Source organism: Panthera onca, chromosome D1, assembly GCF_046562875.1.
Source record: "Panthera onca isolate mPanOnc1 chromosome D1, mPanOnc1 haplotype 2, whole genome shotgun sequence".
NCBI classification, from domain to species: Eukaryota; Metazoa; Chordata; class Mammalia; order Carnivora; family Felidae; genus Panthera; species Panthera onca.
The window spans coordinates 110519259-110541814 of record NC_138348.1 but is presented as its reverse complement, the minus strand read 5'-3'; the positions used below and the strand labels follow the sequence as shown (position 1 = coordinate 110541814).

The window sequence follows — 22556 nt, the reverse complement described above, 5'->3', positions numbered from 1 at the left end:
AAATTGATGCTTAGATTCCCCTGTCTGATACATTTCGACTTTTTTTTTCTTTTTTGCTCATTTTCTCATTCAGAGATTCATAGACCTGCCTGAGTTTCACATTCACCACACATACTTTCAAGGCTCCTTTCTGTCACTGTAAGAAAGAAGACAGACCTTCTGATGCACATGCAAGTTTCTGTAACTTCAAGATTTGTTGTGTAGGTCTCTGTTACTTTTCCCATCCAGTTGAAAATATCATCCCACCTTGGGTAGTTCCATAAAAAATGTAATCTGTGTGCACCAGTATGATTTCATTTCATTATACTGGATTTCTTCATTGTATGTGTATGTGTGTAAGAAGTTCTTCATCTTATGTATATGTATACATTAGATGTTTTAGTCCTGAGAAAATCCCACATGTAGTTGAATTTGAAAGAGAAATGTATATCCTATACATTTTGCATATTAAATTCCTAAATGTAGATTTTTTGCAAGTGAAATTAGTGTTGTTTTCTGAGAAAGATGCAAGGGGAGAAAAACCATTTCAGGGGGAAAAGAATGGTGTGTAGTTTTCACATGTCTGCAGGAGTTACTCAATTACGTATGTGTTTATGAACAATTTTATGACAGTGTCCTATTTTTCCAATTCATTAATGATTTCATAAGCTACGTATATCACTTTTCATTCCAAGATTATAAAATTAAAACTTCTTTCTTCTGTTGCTATGACAGTATTTCCATTTTGTATTAATTTGTAAAATTCAAGTGTAATTAGCATTGGGTTATGTTTGCTTCAAGGTGTACAGTATAATGGTTTAACACTTCTCCTATGACTCCATGCTCCTCAGTATGAATGTATTCTTCATCTCCTTCCCCTCTTTCACCCACCCCCCACCTACCTGCCCTCTGGCAAGCACCAGTTTCCTCTCTAAATTTCAGAGTCGGGTTTTTTTTGGTCTGTCTTCTTTTCTCCATTTTCTTTGTTTCTTTGTTTTGTTTCCCAAATTCCATGTAAAGTGATGTCATATGGTATTTTTCTTTTAGCGTACAGCCTCATGGGGGGCTTGAACTCCTGAACTGTGAGAGCATGACCTGAGCCCAAACCAAGAGTTGGACGCTTAACTGACTGAGCCACTCAGGCACCTAAGGTGAATGACTTTTTAAATGCATTGTTGGATTTGGGTTGAAAATATTTTCTTGACAATTACTGTATTTATGTTCATCGGAGATATTGGCCTGTTGTTTTGTTATTGTTTTGTAATGTCTTTATTTGGTTTGGTATCAGGGTACTCATGACCTCGTAGAATGAACTTGGAAACTTGCCTTCCACTTTCATATTTTAGAGTATTTTAAGAACAGGTATTAACTGTTAATTTTTTTAAATATAATTTATCTTCAGATTGGCTTATATACACCACCCACTGCTCATCCCAACAAGTGCCCTCCTCAGTGCCCATCACCCACTTTCCCCTTTCCCCCACCCTCCCATCCATCCTCAGTTTGTTCTGTGTATTTGAGTGTCTCTTATGGTGTGCCTCCCTCCCTCTCTGTTTGTAACTATTTTTTCCCCCTTTCCTTCCCCCATGGTCTTGTTAAGTTTCTCAAGATGCACATATGAGTGAAAACATATGATATCTGTCTTTCTCTGACTGACTTATTTCACCTAGCATGACACCCTTCAGTTCCTTCCACGTTGCTCCGAATGGCATGATTTTATTCTTCCTCATTGCCACATAGTACTCCATTGTGTATATAAACCACAATTTCTTTATCCATTCATCAGTTGATGGACATTTAGGCTCTTTCCATAATTTGGCTATTGTTGAAAGCACTGCCATAACCATAGGGGTACATGTGCCCCTATGCATCAACACTCCTGTATCCCTTGGGTAAATTCCTAGCAGTGCTATTGCTGGGTCATAGGGTAGTTCTAGTTTTAATTTTTTGAGGAAGCTCCGCTCTGTTTTCCAGAGAGGCTGCATTAGTTTGCATTCCCACCAACAGTGCAAGAGGGTTCCCATTTATCCACATCCTTGCCAGCATCTATAATTTCCTGATTTGTCCATTGTAGTCACTGACCGGTGTGAGGTGGTATCTCATTGTATCTTTGACTTGTATTTCCCTGATGAGGAGTGATGTTGAGCATCATTTCATGTGTCTGTTGGCCATCGGGATGTCTTCTTTGGAAAAGTGTCTATTCATATCTTCTGCCCATTTCTTCACTGGATTATTTGTTTTTTGAGTGTGGAGCTTGATGAGTTCTTTATAGATTTTGGATACCAGTCCTTTATCCGGTATGTCATTTGCAAATACCTTTTCCTATTCTGTTGATTGCCTTTTACTTTTGTTGGTTGTTTTCTTGGCAGTACAGAAGCTTTTGATCTTGATGAGGTCCCAATAGTTCATTTTTGTTTCTAATTTCCTGGTCTTTGGAGATATGTTGAATAAGAAATTGCTGCAGCCGAGGTCAAAGAGGTTGTTGCCTGCTTTCTCCTCGAGGATTTTTATGACTTCTTGTCTCACATTTAGGTCTTTCATCCATTTTGACTTTATTTTTGTGTATGGTGTAAGAAAGTGGTCTAGTTTTCTTCTTCTACATGTTAATGTCCAGTTCTCCCAGCACCATTTGCCTTTTTTCCCCATTGGATACTCTTTCCAGCTTTGTCAAAGATTAGTTGGCCATCCATTTGTGGGTCCACATCTGGGTTCTCTATTCTATTTCATTGGTCTATGTGTCTGTTTTTTGCCAGTAGCATACCGTCTTGATGATTACAGCTTTGTAGTAGAGGCTAAAGTCTGGGATTGTGATTCCTCCAGCTTTGGCTTTCTTTTTCAGTATTATGTTGGGTAATCGGGGTCTTTTGTGGCTCCATACAAATTTTAGCATTTTTTCTCCTAGCTTGGAGAAGAATGCTGGTGCAATTTTGATTGGGATTGCATTGAATGTGTAGATAGCTTTGGGTAGTATTGACATTTTAACAATATTTATTCTTCCAATCCATGAGCATGGAATATTTTTCCATTTCTTTGTGTCTTCTCCAATTTCCTTCATAAGCTTTCTATAGTTTTCAGCATACAGATCTTTTACATCTCTGGTTAGGTTTATTCCTAGGTATTTTATGATTCTTGGTGCAATTGTAAATGGGATCCATTTCTATATTTATCTTTCTGTTGCTTCACTATTGGTGTATAAAAATGCAACTGATTTTTGTACGTTGATTTTGTACCCCGTGACTTTGTTGAATTCATGTATCAATTCTAGAAGTCTTTTGGTGGAGTCTTGGGTTTCCATGTAGGGTATCATGTTGTCTGTGAAAAGTGAAAGTTTGGCTTCTTTGCCAGTTTGATGCCTTTTATTTCATTTTGTTGTCTGACTACTGATGCTAGGACTTCCAACACTATGTTAAGCAAGAGTGGAGAGAGTGGACATCCCTGTCCTGTTCCTGATCTCAGGGGGAAAGCTCTCCGTTTTTCCCCACTCAGGATGATATTAGCTGTGGGCTTCTCATCTATGGCCCTTATGATGTTTAAGTATGTTCCTTCCATCCCGGCTTTCTTGAGGGTTTTTATTTGAAAGGATGCTGTATTTTGTTATATGCTTTTTCTGCATCTATTGACAGGACCATATGGTTCTGATCTTTTATTTTATTAATGTGATGAATCACATTGATTGATTTGTGAATATTGAACCAGCCCTGCAGGCCAGGAATGAATCCCGCTTGATCATGGTGAATAATTCTTTGTATATGTCATTGAATTTGATTTGCTAGTATCTTGTTGAGTATTTTTACATTCATGTTCATCAAGGATATTGGCCTGTAGTTCTACTTTTTTGTGGGGACCCTGTCTGGTTTGGGAATGAAAGTAATGCTGGATTCATAGAATGATTCCATAAGTTTTCCTTCCATTTCTATATTTTTGGGACAGCTTGAGAAGGATTGATATTAACTCTGCTTTAAATGTCTGGTAGAATTCCCCAAGGAAGCCATGTGGTCCAGGACTCTTATTTGTTGGGAGATTTTTGATAACTGATTAACTTCTTTGCTAGTTATGGGTTTGTTCAAATTTTCTATTCCTTCCCATTTGAGTTTTGGTAGTATGTGGGTGTTTACGAATTTGTCCATTTCTTCCTGGTTGTCCAGTTTGTTGGCATAGAATTTTTCATAGTATTCTCTGATAATTGCTTATATTTCTGAGGGATTGGTTGCAATAAATCTCTTGTGATTTTATCTACTTGGATCCTCTCTCTTTCCTTTTTGAGAAGTCTGGCTGGAGGTTTATCAGTTTAGTTTATTTTTTCAAAAAACCAACTCTTAGTTTCATTGATCTGTTCCACTGTTTTTTTGGGGGGTTCTGTATTGTTTGTTTCTGCTCTGCTCTTCATTATTCCTTTTCTTCTTTTGGGTTTGGGGTTTCTTTGCTGTTTTGCATCTAGTTCCTTTAGATGTGCTGTTAGATTTTGTACTTGGGATTTTTCTTGTTTTTTTGAAATAGGCTTGGATTGCAATGTATTTTCCTCTTAGGACTGCCTTTGCTGCATCCCAAAGTGTTTGGATTGTTGTGTTTTCATTTTCACTCATTTCCATATATTTTTAAATTTCTTCTTTAATTGCCTGGTTCACCCATTTGTTCTTTAGTAAGATGTTCTTTAACCTCCATGCATTTGGAGGGTTTCCAAACATTTTCCTGTGATTAATTTCAAGTTTCATAGCATTGTGATCTGAAAGTGTGCATGGTATGGTCTCGATTCTTTTATATTTATTGAGGGCTGTTTTGTGACCCAGTATATGATCTATCTTGGAGAATGTTCCCTGTGCACTTGAGAAGAATGTGTATTCTGCTGCTGCAGGATGAAAAGTTCTAAATATATCTGTCAAGTCAATCTGGTCCAGTGTATCATTCAGGGCCATTTTTCTTTATTGATTTTCTGTCTATATGACCTGTCCATTGTTGTAAGTGGAGTGTTAAAGCCCCTGCAGTTACCACATTTGTACCAATAAGGTTGCTTATGTTTTTGATTAAGTGTTTCATATATTTGGGTGCTCCCGAATGTGGTGCATAGACGTTTGTAATTATTAGCTCTTGTTGATGGAGAGACCTCATAATTATTACCTAATGCCCTTCTTCATCTCTCGTTACAGCCTTTAGTTTAAAATCTAGTTTGTCTAATTTAAGTATGGCTACTCCAGCTTTCCTTTTACTTCCAGTAGCATGGTAGATGGCTCTTCATCCCCTCTGTTTCAGTCTGAAGGTGTCCTCAGGTCTAAAATGGGTCTCTTGTAGGCAGCAAATAGATGGGTCTTGTGTTTTTTGTTTTTTTTTTTAATCCGTTCTAATACCCTATGTCTTTTGATTGGAGCATTTAGTTCATTTGCATTCAGTGTTATTATTGAAAGATATGGGTTTACAGTCATTGTATTATCTGTAGGTTTCATGCTTGTAGTGATGTCTCTTGTCCTTTGTGGTCCTTGTACCATTTTACTCACAGAGTGCCCCTTAGGATCTCTTGTAGGGCTGGTTTATTGGTGATGAATTCCTTCAGTTTTTGTTTGTTTGGGAAAACCGTGATCTCTCCTTCTATTCTGAATGACAGGCTTTCTGGATAAAGGATTCTTGGCTGCATATTTTTCCTGTTAATCACATTGACACTCTCCTGCCACTCCTTTCTGACCTGCCAAGTTTCAGTAGATAGGTCAGCTACTTTCCTTATGTGTCTCCCTTTGTATGTTAAGCCCCATGTATCCCGAGCTGCTTTCAGAATTCTCTCTTTATCTTTGTATTTTGCCAGTTTCACTATGATATGTCATGCAGAAGATCGATGCAAGTTACATCTGAAGGGAATTCTCTGTGCCTCCTGGATTTCAATGTTTGTTTCCTTCCCCAGGTTGGGGAAGTTCTCAGCTATGATTTGTTCAAATATACCATTGGCCCCTTTCTCTCTCTTCTTCTGGAACTCCTATGATATGGATATTGTTCCGTTTTATCACTTAGTTCTCTAAATCTAATTGGATCACTTAGTTCTCTAAATCTCCCCTCATGATCCAGAATTTTTTTAATCTCTCTTTTCCTCAGTTTCCTCTTTTTCCATAATTTTATCTTCTAATTCACCTATTCTCCCCTCTGCCTCTTCAATCCTCTCTGTGACCACCTCTATTTTATTTTGCACCTCATTTATAGCATGTTTTAATTCATCATTACTATTTTTTAGTTCCTTGATCTCTGCAGCAATGGATTCTCTGCCTTCCTCTATGCTTTTCTCAAGCCCAGCCATTCATCTTACGAGTATTATTCTAAATTTTTGTGCAGTTATATTGGGTATATCTGTTTTGATTGATTGTTTAGCTGTCATTTCATCGTGGAATTTCTTTTGAGGAAAACTCTTCTGTTTCATCATTTTGGCTAGTTTTCTTTTATGTGTTTTAAAAGGTTGTTATGTGCCCTGCACCTGCGAGCACTTCTAGATTAAAGAGGGGCCACACACTGTCCAGGGCCTGGCCCTTTAGTAGATGTTTTTTTGGAGAGCGTTGCTTGCTCTTTGTTGTTGTGACCTTGGGTACTTTATATCCCAACTTGTAGTGATGTTTTGGACCCTCCACCAGGTGTGTTTTGATCATTGAAGTAGCCCTGGAAAGGAAAACCAACAGATGAACAAACAAAACACAAACAGAATACAAAAACACACAAACAAACAAACCAAAAAAACCTAAAACAAAAAACCAGACACATCAGCTATAAGTAAACCACAGGGTGGAGGTGGTGCTGATAAAAGAGACCTTATCCCATACAAAGAGAGACAGGATAGGGGCGGGGAAAAGAAAGAATAAAAACGGACCAGAGAAACTATACAGCTTAATCTAGAGAGAGAGAGGAAAATAAAAAAGAAGGTGGGGAAGAATGAAAGAAGATAAAGTTGTGCAGACAGAGAAACTATAAGGCTTACTCCAAAGAGAGAGAATGGAGAATAAAGTAGGAGTTTTGGAACATGTATCAAGAAAATGGATTAAATACGTCTGCTTAAACAAACCAACAACCAGAGTAACCAGAATAGAGGAGGGAAGAGATGAGAAGGAGAAAAGGAAGGAAGAATTTATCTATATAATCAGAAATGTCTGAGAATTAAACCAGGCAATGTAGCAGCACAGGTCTGGAGGAGGGGGCGTCCACTGTGGGTCCTGTCTGATCCCTGTGGCCCCATCTTGGTGGTTGTGGGGAGAAAAATGGCGACCCCCCCCCCCCCCCCCGCCGTCTCTCCTCCGCAGACCACTCTGTTCAAGCTGTCCTCACTCTGCCATGGATACAAATGAGGCAGTTTGTCTTGCTCCCCCAACTCCCGTGCCTGGCACTTGGCTGGGATTCAGACTCACTCCACAGCCCCAATACTGGGGAAGCGTTTCTCCACACCACCTGATATGTGGTCCCTGGCTGGCAGGTGCAGGCAGGCTTTGTCTTGTCCCACAGGACTCCAGGGAGGGGATCACTTTTCTCCTAGTGCAGACTGCGCCCCTGACCTAGCCCCTGAGCCTGGGGCTGGCTCCCCTCTTCCCCACGTTCCTGATATGAGCAGCTGGCCCCAGTCCTCAGCAAGCCCCGCAGTTAGAGATTGGATCTTTCTCTGTCCTGGTCTGACGTTTCTCTCTTGTCCAGATACAGTCCTATGCTTCCACAGCCACTCTTTCTCTTCCCTTTGTCTCTCTGAAGAAGCAGATCCCTCCCTCTGTTCATTTCATCTCTCCCAGTTCACAATCATGCACCTATGGCCTGTCAGGTTGTCCCGGTGGGTCCCTGGAAGCGTGACTATCTCTTTTCCTCCTGGACTCATGGGATTCAAAGTCTTTGGGAGAAGAGTGAAATTTGGATCCCCCTACTTCGCCATGTTGGCCCCTCCCCTCAGGTGTTAACTCTTTAAATGGTTGAAAGGATTCAGCTCTGAAGCCATTGGATCCTGGCCTTTTGTTTGTTGGGAGTTTTTTGATTACTGGTTGAATTTGATTGCTATTCATCAGTCTGTTCAAACTTTCTATTTCTTTCAGGTTTGCTTTTGGATGTGATGTTTCTAAGAATTGATGCATCCAAAAAGAATGAAGGACCAACCAATCAGGTCCTTGATTTGGTTGGTATATATTTTTTCGTGATATTCTGTTATAATCCTTTGTATTTCTGTGATGTCTGTCATTATTTATCGTCTTTCATTTCTGCTTTTAGTTTAGTCCTCTTTTTGGGGGGAAGGGGATGAGTATAGCTAAAGGTGCATCAATTTTGCTTATTCTTTGAAACTATGAGCTTCTGGTTTCATTGAAGGCTTCTGCTGTCTTTGGGGTTTGTTGGTTTTCTTTTTTAACTATGTTATGTGTAAGGTTAGGTGGTTTATTTGAGATTTTTCTTCTTGAAGGAGGCCTGGATTGTTGTAATCATCCCTCTTAGATCTTTCCTGGCATCCCAAGGATTTTGGACCCTGGTGTTTCTTTTCTCATTTGTCTCCCTATATTTTTAGATTTCCTCTTTGATTTCTTGGTTAACCCATTCATTGCTTAGGAGCATGTTATTTATCCTGCATTTCCTGATTCTTTTCCTGTGATTGATTTCCGGTTTCCTGCCATTGTGGTCAGAAAAGATGCGTGAGATGCATTCATCTTTTTGAATTTGTTGAGACTTGTTTTGTAGCCTAACATGTGATCTCTTCTGGAGAATGTTCCATGTGCACCTGACAAGAATGTGTATTTTGCTGTTTTGGGATGGAATGTTTGGAAGATAATTATTAGATCCATCTAGTCCAATGTATCATACAAAGCCACTGTTTTCTTTTTGATTTTCTTTTTTTTTTTTTAATTTTTTTTTTTCAACGTTTTTTATTTATTTTTGGGACAGAGAGAGACAGAGCATGAACGGGGGAGGGGCAGAGAGAGAGGGAGACACAGAATCGGAAGCAGGCTCCAGGCTCTGAGCCGTCAGCCCAGAGCCCGACGCGGGGCTCGAACTCGCGGACCGCGAGATCGTGACCTGGCTGAAGTCGGACGCTTAACCGACTGCGCCACCCAGGCGCCCCTCTTTTTGATTTTCTGATTGGATGATCTGTCCATTGTTGTAAGGTGGTGTTAAAATCCTATACTAATATTGTATTGCTGTGAATTTCTTCTTTTATGTCTGTTGTTAGCTGCGTTATATTTCAGTGCTCCCATGTTGGTTGCATGAATACTCATAATTGGTATGTCTTCTTGTAGATTGTTCCCATTATCGCTATGTAGGGTTCTTGGTCTCCTGATGTAGTCTTTGTTTGAAAGTCTATTTTGCCTGATTGGAGTATTGCTACCCCACCTTTCTTTTCACTTCCATTTGCATGATAAATATGTTTCCATCTTTTTACTTTCGATCTGCATGTGTCTCTAGTTCTGGAATGAGACTCTTGTAGGCAGCACATAGGTGGGTCTTGCTTTCTTCATCCATTAAGGCACCCTGTGTGTTTTGATTGGAGCATTTAGTCCACTTATATTCAAAGCTATTATTTATTTTAGTATATTTTATTTGCTGAATAGTTAACATGCAGTGTTCTGTTAGTTTCAGGTGTTAGTTTCAACAATTTTCTACATCACCAATGCACATCACAATAAGTCCACTCCTTAATCCCCAACTGTGATTCCACCCATCCCCCACCCCACCCCCTCTGGTAACCATCAGTTCTCGATAATTAAGAGTCTGTTTCAAGGCTCGTCTCTCTTCTCTCTTTCCTTCAGTCGTTTGTTTCTTAAATGCCACATGTGAGTGAAGTCATATGGTATTTGTCTTTCTCTGATTGATTTCACTTAGAAGTATACTCGGTAGTTCCATTCATGTCATTGCAAATGGGGATATTTCATTCTTTTTTATGGCTGATAGGATTCAATTGTACATATATATTCCAGGTATGTATGTATTCATCTATCTAGGGACACTTGTGCTCTTGCATAATTTGTCTTGTAAATATTGCTGCCTAAACATGGGGTGCATGTATCCCTTTGAAAGAGTGTTTTTGTATTTTGGGGGTAAATACTCAGTAGTGCTGTTGCTGGATCATTGGGTAGTTCCATTTTTTACCTTGTGGAGGAACCTCCATAGTGTTACCACAGTGTGGTAGCAGTTGGCATTCCCACCAACAGTGCACGAGTGCTCCTTTTCCTGCACAACCTATTCTACCCTTGTTGCTTCTGTTGTTGATTGTAGCCATTCTGACAGGTATGAATTGATGTCTCCTTGTACTTTTGATTTGCATTTCCCTGATGAGGGGAGATGTTGAGCATCTTTTCATGTGTCTGTTGGCCATCTCTTTCTTCCTTGGAGAGAGATTTGTTCATTTCTTTTGCTCATTTTTTAATTGGATATTTTTGTGTGGGTTGATTTGCTTAAATTCTTTATATATGTGGGATACTAACCCTGTTTTGGATATGTCATTTGCAAATATCTTCCCCCATTCAGTATGTTTGCTTTAAGTTTTGTTGATTGTTTCTTTTGCTTGATTGTTTCTTTGCTATGCAGAAGCTTTATATTTTTTTTTTTCATTTTTTTTTTTTTTTAAATTTTTTTTTTTTTTTTTCAACGTTTATTTTTTTATTTTTGGGACAGAGAGAGACAGAGCATGAACGGGGGAGGGACAGAGAGAGAGGGAGACACAGAATCGGAAACAGGCTCCAGGCTCCGAGCCATCAGCCCAGAGCCCGACGCGGGGCTCGAACTCACGGACCGTGAGATCGTGACCTGGCTGAAGTCGGACGCTTAACCGACTGCGCCACCCAGGCGCCCCCAGAAGCTTTATATTTTGATGAAATCCCAACAGTTTATTTTTGCTTTTATTTCCCTTGCTTCAGGGGACATATCTAGAAACATGTTGCTATGGTAGTTACCAGAGATATTACTGCCTGTTTTCTGTTCTGGATTTTTATGGATTCATGTATCACGTCAGGTCCCTAATCCATTTTGAATTTACTTTTGTGTATAGTGTAAGAAAGCAGTCCAATTTTATTCTTTTGCTTATAGCTGACCAGTTTTTCCAGCACCATTTGTTGAAGAGCCTGATTTTTCCCATTGTATATTCCTTCCTGCTTTGTTGAAGATGAATTGAACATAAAATTGTAGGTTTATGGGGCGACTGGGTGGCTCAGTCGGTTGAGTGTCCGACTTCAGCTCAGGTCATGATCTTGTAGCTCATGGGTTCGAGCCCCATGACAGGCTCTGTGCTGACAGCTTGGAGCCTGGAGCCTACTTCAGATTCTGTGTCTCCCTCTCTCTCTGCCCCTAACCCACTCGCATTCTCTGTCTCTCTCAAAAATAAATAAACATTAAAATTTTTTAAAAAATAATCGTAGGTTTATTTATGAATATTTTATTCTGTTCCCTCAACGTATGTATTTATTTTTGTGTCAGGACTGTACTGTTTTACTATCTACTGCTTTGGACCAGAACTTGAAGTCTTGAATTGCGATCCCTCCAGCTTTGCTTTTGTTTTCCAAAGCTTCTTTGGTAATTTGGGATCTTTGCTGGTTCCAAATATATTGTTAGGATTTTTGTTTTAGTTGTGTGAAAAAATGCTGTTGGTACTTTGATAGGGATTGCATTAAATCTGTAGATTGCTTTTTGGTAGTGTAGACATTTCAAAAATATTGGTTCTTTTTTATTTATTAAATTTTTTTTATATTTATTTTTGAGAGAGAGAGAGGGAAATAAAGCATGAGTGGGGGAGGGGCAGGAAGAGATGGAAGCATAGAATCCCAGGCAGGTTCCAGGCTCTGGGCTGTCAGCACATGGCCTGATGTGGGGCTCGAATGCACGAACTGTGAGATCATGACCCAAGCTGAAGTTGGACACTTAACCCACTGAGCCAGCCAGGTGCCCCTTTTCTTTTTTGTTACATTTTTTTTTAACGTTTTATTTATTTTTGAGAGAGAGAGAGAGAGACAGAGCATGAATGGGTGAGGGTCAGAGAGAGAGGGAGACACAGAATCCCAAGCCAGCTTCAGGCTCTGAGCTGTCACTACAGAGCCTGAAGTGGATCTCGAACCCATGAACACGAGATCATGAACTGAGCTGAAGTCAGACGCTTAACTGACTGAGACACCCAGGCTCCCCTGGTTCCTTCTGTGCATGAGCATGGAGTGGCTTTCCATTTATTTATGTTGTCTTCAATTTCTTTCATCAGTGTTTCAAGGTCAGAGTAAAGGCCTTGCACTTATTTGCTTAGGTTTATTCCTAGATATCTTATTTTTTGTGTGTAAATGTAATTGGGATTGTTTCTTTTTATTGCTTTATTATTATTTTATACAAATGGTACTGATTTCTGCACATTGATTTTCTGTCCTGTGACATTACTAAATTCAGGTTTCAGTTCTGGTAGCTTTTTGGTGGAGTCTATTGGATTTTCTATATAGAGTATCATGTCATCTGCACGTAGTGAAATTGTACTTCTTCCTTCCCAATGTGAATGCCTTTCATTTCTTTTTGTTGGCTAAGTGCTGTGACTAGGGCTGCCAGTACCTATGTTGAATAGAAGTGATAAGAGTGGAGATCTTTACTTTTTAATGACCTTGGAGGAAAGCTCTCTGTTTTCTCCACTGAGTACGATGCCTGCTGTGGGCTTACATAGATAGACTATATTAAGCTGAGGTATGTTCTCTCTAAACCTGCTTTTAGAGGGCTTTTATCATGAATGGGAGTTGTACTTTGTCAAATAATTTTTCTGTGTCTGTAGAAATGATATGTATTTTATCCTTTCAATTATTACTTTGATATAGCAGGTTGATTGATTTTTGAATATGGAACTACCCTTGCATTCTGGAAGATATCCCACTTTATGCTGGTGGACTATTTTTTGAATGTGTTGTTGGATTCTCTTTGCTAAATCTTGGTTGAGGACTTTTGCATCTGTGTGCATGAACGATATGGACCTATAGTTTTGTTTTTTTGTGGTATCTTTATCTGGTTTTGGTATCAGGGTAATGCTGGCCTCATGGAATTGATTTGGGTATTTTCCTTCCTGTTCTGTTTTCTGGAATAGTTTGACAAGTATAGGCATCACCTTTTCTTCAGATGTTGAAGAATGTGCTTGTGAAGTCCTCCGGTCCTGGACGTTTGTCAGTTAGGTGATTTTTGATTACTGAGTCTCTCTCCTTGCTAGTAAACAATCTGTTCAAATTTTCGGTTTCATCCTGCTTCAGTTTTGGTAGGTTCCATGTTGCTAGGAATTGATCCGTATGTTCCAGTTTGTCCAGCTTGTTGGCATATAGTTCTTCATAATATTCTCTTACAGTTGTTTGTATTTCTGTGGTGTTGGTTGTTCTTCTCTGTCATTGTTATTTATATGCGTCATTTCTGTTTTCTGATTAGTCTGGCTAGGGGTTATCAATTTTATTGATCTTTTCATGGAAGCAGCTCCTAATTTCATTTACCTTGTTCTGTAGTCTTAATTTCTAATCATTTATTTCTCCTCTGCTTTTAATTATTTTCTTCATTCTTCTGTTTGGGGGTTTTGTTTGTTGTCCTTTGTCTAGCTTTTATTGTTATAAGGTGATGGAGTTTACTTCAGGTTCTTTTTTGTTTTCCCCTGAGACAGACCTGTATTGCTATAAACTTCCCTGTTAGAACCACTTTTCCTGCTTTACAAAAGTTTGAATTGTTGTGTTTTCATTTTCATTTGTTTCCATGTTTTTTGGATTTCTTCTTTGATTTCTTATTTGACCCGTTGATTGTTTAGGAGCATGTTATTTAACTTCCATGTTTTTGTGCTTTTTCCAGATTTTTTTTCTTGTTGTAGACTTCTACTTTCATAGCATTGTGGTCTGAAAAGACACATGGTATGAGTTCGATCTGTCTGAATTTATTTTGGCTTGTTTTATGACCTAATATTTTATCTAGTGTGGGGAATGTTGCATGTGCGCCTGGAAAGAATGTCTATTGTGCTATTTTAAGATGGAATGTCCTAAGTTCATCGGTTAAGTCCATCTGGTCTACTCTATTATTCAAAAAGTTACTACTTCCTTGTTAATTTTCTGATTGAATGATCTCTCCATTGATGTCATTGGATGTTAAAATGCCCTATTATGATTATATTACTATCAGTTCCTTTACTTTTGTTTTTGACTGTTTTGTGTATTTGGATGCTCTCATTGAGCGCATATATGTTTACAATTGTTCTTTTTGTTGATTGTACCTTTTATTATTATAGTATCCTTCTTTGTCTCTTGTTACAGTTTTATTTTTAAATCTATTTTGTCTGATGTAGGTATTGCTACTGCTGTTTTCTTTTGATACTTTATTTCTATAATTAGTCTCTTGTCGGTAGAAGATAGATGGGTCCTATATTTTTATTCATTCTTTCACCCAGTGCCTTTTACTATTAAGAGAGAGAGCATAGGTGTGGGAGGGCGGGGTAAGGGGAGTGGGGGAAGAGAGAGAGAATGAGAAATGAATCTTAAGCAAGTTGTATGCTCAGTGCACAGCCCAACATGGGGCTCAATCCCATGATCCTGGGATCATAGCCTGAGCTGAAATCAGTAGTTGAAATCTCCAGTGATTGAGCCATCCAGGGGCCCCTATCTGTCACCCACTGCCTTTGATTTGAGCATTTATTCTGTTTCCATTCAAATCAATAGACATGTACTTGTTGTCATTTTATTACTTGATTTTGGTTGTTTATGAATCTTTCTGATCCTTTCTTCCCTTTCTCTTTTTTATGGTTTGCTGGGTTTCTTTAGTAGCACATTTGAAATTGCTTGTCTTTATTCTCTGCATATGTATTAGTGGTGTTTGATTTGTGCTTATTGTTAGGTTTGTAACCTAACCACTTGTGCATATAGAAGTCTATATTAAGTTGATAGTTAAGTTTGAACCAGTTCTTTACTCCTCTCCTCCCAGTGTTGTAGATATATAGTATCATGTTTCAAGACATTTTATATCATAAATACCTTGACTGATGTTTGATGGAAATACTCATTTTCATTGCTTTTGCGTTTTGCACTTTAATACTGTCACTTTAGGTGTTTATTTTCCACTCAAAGAGTCCCCTTTAACATTTCTTGCTGGGGTGGTTTGTTGTTTGTGAACTCACTTCATTTTTATTTGGGAAACTCTTGATGTCTCCTTCTATCTGAATGATAGTGTGCTGGATAGAGTCTCCTTGGCTGCAGATGTTTTCCATTCAGTACCTTTAACATACCATGCTGCTCACTTATGGTTTCAAAGTTTCTTCTGAAAAAATCCAGTGATAACCTTACAGGGTTTCCCTTGTAGGTAACTGTCATCTTGTGTTTTCTTGCTGTTAAAATTTTTCTTTATCGCTACATTTTGTGTTTTAATTACTCCATGACTTGGTGTGGATCTGCTTCTGTTGAATATATTGGGAGTTCTTTGTGCCTCCTGCTTCTGGATCTGTTTCCTTCCCCACATTAGGGAAGTTTTCATCTATTGTGTCTTCAAATTTTCTAGTTCTTTTTCTCAGAGTTCTGAGAATGAGAGATAGGACAGGAAAGACCTATTGAAGGTTCTCTGATGAGTCACTGGACTTACATGCATGGAGGATAGATTTGGGACTCAAATGAACAACCTAACTTTAACTTCAAAGAACTAGAAAAAAACAACAATCTAAGTCCAGTGTTCTCAGATGGGAGAAAGTAATACATATGAGAGTGGAAACAAATGAAACTGAGACCATGAAATTAATAGAAAATATGAAGAAGACCAACAGTGGGGTTTTTGAAAAGTTAAACAAAATTGACAAGACTGTACATAGACTATGCTAAGACAGAGAGAGGACCCAAATCAAAAGAATTATAAATAAAAGAGAAGGCATTACATCTGATATCACAGAAACATAAAGGAGACAGAGGCGACTATGGCCAAATTAGATGCCAGCAAACCGCCTACCTAGAAGAAATGGATAGGTTCTTAGAAACACACAACCTACCAAGACTGTATCAGGAAGAAATAGAAGGTTTTCACAGACCAATTAAAGGAAAACTGTATCAATACCAGAAGATAACTAATGCAAGTAATTTGAATCAGTCATTGAAAATCTCCCAGTGAAGAAAAGCCCAGGAGCAGGTGGATTCACGGGTGAATTTGACCAAACGTTTGTAGAAGAAACTAACAGCAGTCCTCTCACCGATTAAAGAGGGATGAACACCACCAAACTCATTTCATGAGATTGGAGTTACCCTGTTAGGAAGCCAGTAAAGGATACTACCTGAACAGAAAACTATAGGCCGGTATCCCCATGATGAATATAGATGAAAATTTTCCAATAATATACAGGCAAACCAAATTCAGCAGCACATTAAAAGGATCATTGACCGTGATGAAGGGTTTTTTCCCTGTAAAGGAAGGATGTCTCAGAAATGCAAATCAATAAATGTGACCCCTCACATAAATGAATGAAAGAAAAATCAACCAGAAACCAGACTCTTAACTATAAATAGCAAACTGAGGGTTACTGGAAGGGAGGTGGGCAGGGAGATGGGTTAAGGGTGATGGGCTAAGGAGGGCACTAGTAGCGAGGAATACCAGGTGTTGTATGTTAGTGATGGATGACTAAATTCCATAACCGAAACTAATATTATGCTATATGTTAACCAACTGGAATTTAAGTAAAAACTTGAAAAAATAAATACTAAATACACAAATAAATTTAAACTAAAATAAATAAATTTTAAAAATTGAAAAGAAATCTCATATGACCATGTCAATAGACACAGAAAAAAATCTTGAGAAAATGTGGTATCCATTTGTGCTAAAAACAAACAAACAAACAAAAATCTCTTTAAAAATTCAGTGTAGAAGGAACATATCTCAACATAAGGAAGCCCATGTTTCTGAAGCCCACAGCTAACATCATACTCAATAGTGAAATTGTGAAAGATTTTCCTCTAAGATCAGGCACAAGACAAGGATGCCCTATATATGTGAAGGGGATTAGGTGATGCAGGCTTCTGGTTATGGAATGAATAAATCACAGATAGAAGATATAGAATGGGGAACATAGTTAATGGTACTGGAATAGCGATGCATGGTGACGGATAACAGCTACACCTGTGTTAGTGTAGCACAATGTATACACTTGTCCAATCACTATGTTGTTCATTTGAAACTAGTGTAACATAGTGTGTCAGCTATTCCCAAATAAAATGATTTTTTTAATAAGATAAAAGAATGAAATAAAAAGTATAATATCAAAAAGCCTATTAATATCTAATCAAGAAATGCAGTAAAGTTGCAAAATAGAAAGTCACCATACCAAATTCTGTAGCATTCCTGTACACTAACCAGATTATCTAAAAAGAAGTAAATAAAACAATTCCACTTACCAAAGCATCAAAAACAATAAAATATATAGGGATAAGTTTGGTCAAGGAAGTGAAAGATCTCTCTACACAAAACTATTAAACCTGTGTGGAGAAATGGAAGAAATTCAACTTGGATGAAAGAAACGGAAGAATACACGTCAGTGAAAAGCCATCCCGTGTCCATCTTTTGAAGGAATTAATATAGATAAAATGTCCATACTACCCAAAGCCATCTAGAGATTCAGTGCAATCTTTATCAAGACTCCAATGCAATTTTTATATAGTTATAAAAACATATCCTCAAATGTATTTGGAACCACACAAATACCCCAAGTTGCCAAAGCCAGAAAGAACAAAACAGGAGGCATCACACTTCTTGATTTCAAGCTGCATTCTAACACTAAAGAAATCAGTTATGTCGCTGGTATACGGACACACACAAGACAATGGAACAGAAATTGAGAGCCCAAACCCATGCATGCACAGTCAACTAGTATTTGACAAGGGAGTCAAGAATATACAGTGGAGTAAAGTAGTCTCTTGAATAACTGGTGCTGGGAAAATTGGATATTTATATGTATAAGAATAAGGCTTAGAACCTTATGTTACACCACTCACAAGAATGAACTTGAAATGGATTAAAGATGTAAATGAATTATAGGGAAACCTAATTCTTCCTCATCATTTCAGCTCTTATTATGCCAAGACGGAGCTGTTGAGGTGGTGAAGGGCTGGGTAGAGAGTAGTCCTGGAAATAGAAGCCTGTGTGTGTGGAACAGACTTTCTTTAGTAGTCTGGAATTATCCCTCTGATCCTCTAAGACTAGCCACTTCCTTCCCTACATTTGCAGACACAGCTAGTACCATGCATGCTGTCAATAATGCACTGTGTTGTTTCCTCAAGCTCCTAGAAGCTGTAGGTGGGAGCTGGTGGGAAGGATGGAGTTTTGTGGCACCGATGCTGCCCTGTTGAAACCAGGTGGAGGGGAAGGAGACAGGCACTGTTCCTGCTTCGCTGGGGTTCAGCTATGTTAGTGTTGGTGTTGGTGTTGGATTTTTCACCTTTTACCCTAACACATCTCAAAAGTTTAATTTCTGTCCTGTAGGTCAACGTGGCTGCCAGAGCATTTCTTCCTTTCCCAGAAGTGCCCTCCATGTTGTACCCTGTGGGCTGCCCTTTATCACCATCCATGGGCTTTGGGCCACCCCCACCTTCTCCAAGCTGGTGACCTCTGGGACCTCATCCTCCACCTCCACCATCTGGGAAGATGATCTGAATAGTAGGAGTTAACTTAGAAAACATGTTTTGTCTTTCTTCTTGTTGAGTCTTTGGAGAAGATGCAGTGATGGTACCACATGGCTTTCAGGCCAGTCTGAGGACGTTGTAATGTTTTTTGTTTCTCAGGACATGCATGAAATGGACAGTCATTTCCACATAGTGAGCTGGGCAACATATGTCTCTCATAGAGAAGGAAAGAGGCCTTATACAGGCCGACAAACAGAGCACTCCCTAGAATGTAGCTTGTACAGAGACCATGTGCTGGGCTCTCTGAGGGATGAGACACACCCCTAACTTTATTTCTAGCTAGTTGAGACCTGAGCTGTTCACAGCTGCTTGATTAGTTATAAAAACACCTGAACCAGGGCCCTGTGAACCTTCCTCAAGGGACAGGATCAGATCTCCCTCTTGTCCTCAAGGGTCACCTGAGGCACCTGAAAATCCTCTGCCCCCAGTAAGGGACCCAAGAGTGGGAAAGAGTTGAATATAATGAAACATGTGGCAGAAGGTTTGTTTTTCTTCCACAAAGTCTATGCAAGTCAGAATCACCTCCATCCACCTCCAGCCTTTATGAGACCCAGGACGTGGTACAGCTCCCATGGGGAACATCAGTTCTGTCTCTACCAAGGATGCAGAGAAAGACAAGGTAAATTCTGTCGCCCGTTTCAGTTGTAATGGTTTCTGGAAACTTATCTGGCCTTGTCTGATATTCTATGTCCTCTGGTGTCTTTACTGTTTTATTTACATCCTCACAAGCCTCCAGGCTTCTCCAGTTTAAGATCATCATGGTAGCTGGCACCTCTGGAAGCCACAAGTGTGTCGAGGCTGAGGACCACGTGGCTCTCACTTTGTGTTTGTGGAAATAACTTGAGGAGGATGACACTTCACTGTACCCTCAAGTCTCCTGGAGTGGCTGACTCCTTCCGCACCTTCTTTACATGGTGTTATTATTTTTATTTTTTCCTATTTCATTGTAGGCGATGAACTTGTTCAGAATGTCTGCGATAAGCCTCGTGACTGGAAAAGATGAAAACTCTTTCCAGCTTTATATTGTGTGCTTTGTGCAGCGCTGAATGTTCTTAGATAAATTTCAGAATTCATTACTGATCCTTCTGTGTTGGTAAATGTGCGATAGAGAATTTCTCAGTTGTCCCCTAGGTGGAACTACTCTGAATTATGAGAAGCGGCACGTGTACTCGAAAATGTACATGGAACTGCAGTCGTGAAGGTAGAGAATCAGTGATTACCTGCAGGGCCCGTATCTCACAGAGTCCTTCAGTTGTGTTTATATGAGCAGGTTCTCTTGTGTCCCTGGAGCAGTTATAACTGGTACTTTGTCTCACGATACCTTTTGGGAGTTTGACACATGAAACTCGAGACATGTTTCTGTTCATTCTTTTATGTAGAATTTCTACCTCCCTTTTACAATGAGACAGAATAGCTCTGCAACTCATATTGTACTTAAAAGCTGAATTACCTGTGGATTAAGGTAAACATACCTGAGACCAATGAATATGTACAGGTAATGTGTTTCTCTCCAAAAACACATTTCCAGGCCCCCTGCAGGACTCCAGGAATCCCCATCTCCTCAGAAGTCTCTGTGGCCTTGCAGAGAAGATGCCTTTGTCAGGGGGGGAAGCAGAGCGAGTACAGGCATGGGCTGGCAGGCTCAGCTCTGACTCTGGGTGGTCTTAATCTCTGTGTGGTGCTGGGCTTTTCTTTCCTGCATGTTCTGTCCGTTCTCAATGTGCAAATAAAAAGTCTGCATATGTGGTGGAAGAGGACACCAGAGGGGTCCTGGACACAGATGCCTGCCTCTCTGGAATATGCTCCTTTATTAGACTGGCATTACTGCCATCAGTCTTCTAGAATAGGACGCCTTGGCCTACTGCATTTGTAAACACAGGAAGTGACATGTGGCGACAGTGGTTTCTCCTTGTAGCATCTGGTACCTTCAGGCTGTAGGTGGGATCTCGTGGGAGGGTAGAGTTTTCTGGCACTGATGCCCTGTTCTAGAGCCTGTGAATGAACAAGCAGCCAGGTGCTGACACCTGCTTCATTGGGTTTCAGCTCCTGCGGGCGTTCTGCTTCTGTCTGTCATACCAGCATACCTGTCCCTTCTGTTCTGTAGATCCCTATGGATGCAAGAGGACCTCCTCCTTTACCAGGTCCACCCTGCAGGCCCTTCCCCAAAGACCACTTTTATCACTGTTCATGGGCTCTATGAGCCTCCTCCAGCTCCTTGGTGTCCTCGGACACAGGACCCACCACCTCCACCTCAACTATTTATAAGATGATATGAACAGTATGAGTGGACGTGTTCAGCACGTTCAGCTTCTGTCTTGTTGAGTCTTTGAGAAGACACAGAGATGGCCTCACAGGCTTGGCAATGCCAGGGTGCTGCTGGCTGAGGACACTGTTAAGATTCCTCAGGTTTCTCAGGACATACATATGTTGGGCTGTGTCTTTTCCCTTACTGAACTGGGGAACTGGGCTGCAGGTGTCTCTTGTGGAGAAGGAATGAGTCTTTTCATAGAAAAGCAGGCATATCAGTTCTGCAGATGTGCCTTGTACAGAGTCCATGTTAATGGCTCTGTGAGAGATGAGGCACACCCCTACCATCAGGGGTTCAAGTGTCCTAACGGGGAGAGAGTCACATGCATTAAAAGACATGGAGCTTCTGATCTACAATAGTGGCAGCTCCGGTAATGGGGCCTTAAGTACAAGAGCCAGAGACGTGAATCTCATGGGAATGTATTGGAGACTGTGCATGAGAAGGGTGAGCTGAGATGGTCCAGAGGGGAGGGTGTTGGACTCAGTGAGATGGAGTTGGAGGCCATTTCTGGCAGGGCCCACAACCTGGGCAGGGAGAGTGAGCTCAGCGTGAGGTCCACACAGAGCTGCTGCATGGGGTCAAGGACAGTTCATGCAGGTATCATCTCTGAAATGTCACGGTGGCCAGAGTGCACCTAGCTCATTATCGAAATAAAGACTGTTGTTTCCCTTGGTTTTCTGAAGGTTCTGTATCTGTGTGAAAGAATGCCCTGGAGATTTGTAGTTTAACTTGGTTCTTATGGGATGTGTGTCTGCCTAAGTTTGTGTGCCTCTGTGAGACTAGATGGGACAAAAGGTTGTAGATCAGCTGTGCGGCTTCCTTGGCCTTCAGCCTGAGTCAGACTCTTAGCGGGGAATTCAGGGTTGACCAGGAAATGCCCCTGCTGTGCTCTTGTCACCGCACCCCTGCACCTACTGTCACCACCCTGCCTGAAGGTTTGCATCTCTGAAACTTCCCTCACAATTTCCAGAGGCACTGCCTGTGATCCTGCTATCTCAGCCCTAATGCTAGCTCTCAGTGGGACCATCTCAGAGCCTCAGCTTTGTAACCTGAGAATCAGGGACAATGTAGGTCTCTGAGGTCAGTGCGATGAAGAGGTGGTTAAGCACATAAGGAATTTGTAAAATGTATGGGATGAGTGGGCATTCACCCTTCTCAGGGGGAAAATGAATGTATCTGCACACAGAAGGTCATCAACAGATACTCATTCAATTTCATGAAACTAAGGCTATAATGCCTGAGGCTGGGAGATTGGCAATTCCTGTTTCAAAAGATACAACAAAGACCCGTGTGTTTTTTCTATTAAAATTGGGGTCCTACTTTACAAAGAAGGAAAATATAAGTATGAGAATGTGTAAATTCAGAGATCTACACCTAAGATCTGAAGATAATCCTCTTCCATTACAGGTAGACACACAAATGCAGCCACACAAATATGTGCTCATCCAAAGCCACAGATGTATTGTAGAAGAAAAAACGCATAAAGGAGAACAGAAGATCCATTTGCAATTACTAAAAATCACTTTGACATAGAGGGCAATCAGTTTGAAATTTGAAGAGGACACTGAACCATTACAAACCAGCTGTGGTTATTATATATTTAGAGATGGTGTCCAATCTGCCCCTTGGTCTGAATGCTTTCCCTGCCCACCCCGTCCCCTCCA

At 40.1% G+C, this 22556-nt stretch overlaps 1 long non-coding RNA gene across 5 annotated transcripts in view; it reads left to right on the top strand.

The window, feature by feature from the left end:
- LOC132660798 (uncharacterized) overlaps positions 1–22556 on the top strand; it is a 45767-nt gene that overhangs the window by 420 nt on the left and 22791 nt on the right. For 4 of the 5 annotated variants that reach the window (XR_013550000.2, XR_014135326.1, XR_013549999.2 and 1 more), the window contains exons 2-7: positions 76–200; positions 1027–1130; positions 18385–18645; positions 19087–19203; positions 19314–19500; positions 19716–19785. This is a non-coding gene — a long non-coding RNA (uncharacterized LOC132660798). Of the gene's footprint in view, positions 1–75; positions 201–1026; positions 1131–12510; positions 12610–18384; positions 18646–19086; positions 19204–19313; positions 19501–19715; positions 19786–22556 lie in introns of those variants that run through there. The other variant, XR_014135325.1, reaches the window with a different exon arrangement.